This window comes from Octopus bimaculoides, chromosome 2 (genome assembly GCF_001194135.2).
Source record: "Octopus bimaculoides isolate UCB-OBI-ISO-001 chromosome 2, ASM119413v2, whole genome shotgun sequence".
Taxonomy (NCBI): domain Eukaryota; kingdom Metazoa; phylum Mollusca; class Cephalopoda; order Octopoda; family Octopodidae; genus Octopus; species Octopus bimaculoides.
Window position 1 is genome coordinate 179,939,450 of NC_068982.1, and position 3,176 is coordinate 179,942,625.

A 3,176-nucleotide genomic window follows, 5' to 3' on the forward strand; every position below is an offset into this window, starting at 1 on the left:
TCTCTCTCTCTCTCTCTCTCTCTCTCTCTCTCTCTCTCTCTCTCTCTCTCTCTCTCTCTCTCTTTCTCTCTCTCTGATTGCGGTTGTTGGCATGATAAAATGCACCCAGTAAATGCTGTAAAGAAGTTGATAAAAGAACGGTCAAATCATGCTAGTCACAAGTAACTGAAAAACCCTAAATGTATGTACAGGACAAACACCATGCTAGTGAAGTGGTTAGGTGCGAATACCTGACTACTTGTCATCAAACGTTGTACAAACTTCTTTTCAAATGCAGAAAATAGATTGAAAACAAACCATCAGCCATTGAAAACCCTACTTCTTTTCGTTTTAGCTATAGAACCTCAAGAATGCAACTATCAACACAAGTGAATGAACGACAGAGCATGAACGAATTGAAAGGAAAAAAAACAAAAAAACTGGGTATATATAAGGTAGGTCTGGAAAGATTGTAGAGATGTTGGAGCGTAGGTTGTTCAGAAACTCTCGAGGTTGTGTGGTGCAGATGATCAAGTTATTTTCAATTAACTTCAAGAAACCTAACCACCTGGTCACTACCAATCAGCCAAGTGCACTAGCCAGATTTCATATACATCAAGAAATAGGATTGGCAAACTGTCGAAGAGTCAAAACTTTTCCCTAGTGCTAACCAACATAGGTTAGTGATTAATACTTCCTATTGATCCTGGAAGGATGAGAGGCAAAGTCCACCTCGACAGGATTTGAACCTAGAGCGCAGAGAATTGGAACAAATACCGTGGGGCATTCTGTCCCTCTCTCTAAAGACTCTACTAATTCGCTGCCTTCACGTCGGAGAATGAGTGGAATAATTCCAAACTTAGAAGAAGCAAATGCTAGAAACGGGAGGACTAGAGAAGATATAAATTTTAGTCAACAGGAAAGAAGACAGAATCCTCCTGCTACCAGGAAAGCATCCATGTTCTGCATTCAGAAATGGAATTGGTAGAAATTCTGTTCGACATACACAATGCGAACTATATGTGCACAAGAGATGTAGTTGTATCAGAGGCAGGTGACAGGGAAAGTATAATTCGTACATGGCAGACGTACATGAGTAGGTAACAGTAGACGTATCATTGAAAAGCTTCTCTCTTGAAGTAGACGATAGCTTTTAATGTAAAGGGTGACTTAGCGGTGGAGAAGGATACTCTGAAAACATAGTAGCCACAGTAAGGACAGGATGGAAAAATTTAGGGTGCTATTACTTCTGTTTGAAATAGAGGGATTCTTTCTTTGAGGGAAGAGTAGATTGTATGATGTTTGTGTATGTGAAATGTTGCATGGTAGTGAAACATAAGCATTGAATACATTGATTGTGAAAGCTTGAAAGAGCATACTGTCATATGTGTAATGTCAATGTGAATGAACGACAGAGCATGAACGAATTGAAAGGAAAAAAAAAACAACAAAAAAACTGGGTATATATAAGTGGAGTCAGATGAAGTGTGCAAGAGAGAAGACTGAGATGGTGTGTGACGTGCATGGAAAATGATAGTTGGCTAAAAAAAAAATAATAATAATAATAAGTGGCAAGTGATCCAAGTGGAAAGAATAAACAGAAGCCGAATACGAAGGAAGAGATGGAGGTTGATATCAGGATGCTGACTTTCGTAAAAGAGATGTCAAGCGACCACAACGAATAAGATCTGTCCAACTAATAATGCAAAATTAGAAAAACAGGTGCTGTCGGTGCTGCTGTTTATTGATGATGACGATTATGATGATGATGATGATGATGGTCATCATCATCATGTTAGTAGGTACTTATTCGAAAAATAAGGTGAAGCACAAACTAAATTAAAAGCTCTACACTTTAGAAGTAAATTAAATATATGAATACACAAGCACACACACGCACAAACACATATGCATATGTGTGTGTTTATACGTGTATACACACACACACACACACACACACGCACACATATATATATACATATTTATATATATATATATATATATATATAAAGGTTGACAAATTTGTTTCTTTATTATATTAAATTCCCCATCTCATATAATTTTCATTACTTCGACTAAATTTTAATAATCTCTACCTTATTGATTACTTTTATGGCCATCCCTCTTATTTTGCTTTTCTCACACCATACCAATGTACATTAATTGAATTTAATAATATTCTTTCGAAACCTAAAGTTTGCTTTCCAATTTCTAATTCAGCGAATACAAAGTTTGGTCTTTTATCCTAATTTGTTTTCCTTTCACATTAGCTACGGTAGGTTAAACAAATATAATAATATTCTTATGCTACCTAAAGGGCCATTTACCGTTTCGTGTAAATCACTCTATTTTATCACCTACAACTATATTTAAACCATTTATCACCACACATTTAAAAATTTACTTTTGTTTCGAACATTACCCCGCAAACTATCGGAATTATTCATTCACTCGAATTTTATGAGTATTTACGGTTCATATGTTTGCATAAGTTACTTCCCTTATCAATCCAAAGTCGTTCAAGTACATTAACATAATACAGATAATGGAGTAAGATCTTTCTAGCCATCGCACAGCAATGCATGCAATGCTCATGTTTCCCTACCATGCAGCATTGCACGTTGTATACAAAGATCACACAATCTACTCGGAGATTGTATGATTCTTGTATACAGAGAGAGGATTCCCTTGATTCCATCTGAGATAGGCCCCTAAACTTTTTCCATCTCATTCTACTCTGGTTGATATATTTTCAGAACATTATTTTTCATCCTTTTAAATCTTAAGAACATAGTCAATTCATTTGCCTTTAAACTTTATCTAATATAAGATTTAACGGTTTAAATTTCATATTTTACCCCAACTCTTCTCTGAACATAATCCTTTCATTGTTTCACTTTAATATTTCTATGAACGTAAAAGTCGACAATGAAAATGAGTGCTGAACACCACATTGATAGAAAATGATTCTTTATTTGAGTATTAAGGCTATGATTGGTTTCATGTTAAGAAAATATCTTAATATCTTAACAATTTTTCAAGCCGATCACATGGAGGAATGATATTCGTCACCATTTTAGATTAAACGTGTTTTAATCCCAAATGGAGAAGAACACCATTCCTCCATGTGATCGGCTTGAAAAACTAAGATATTAAGAAATTTTCTTAACATGACACCTTTATAGTGAAATAAAAAT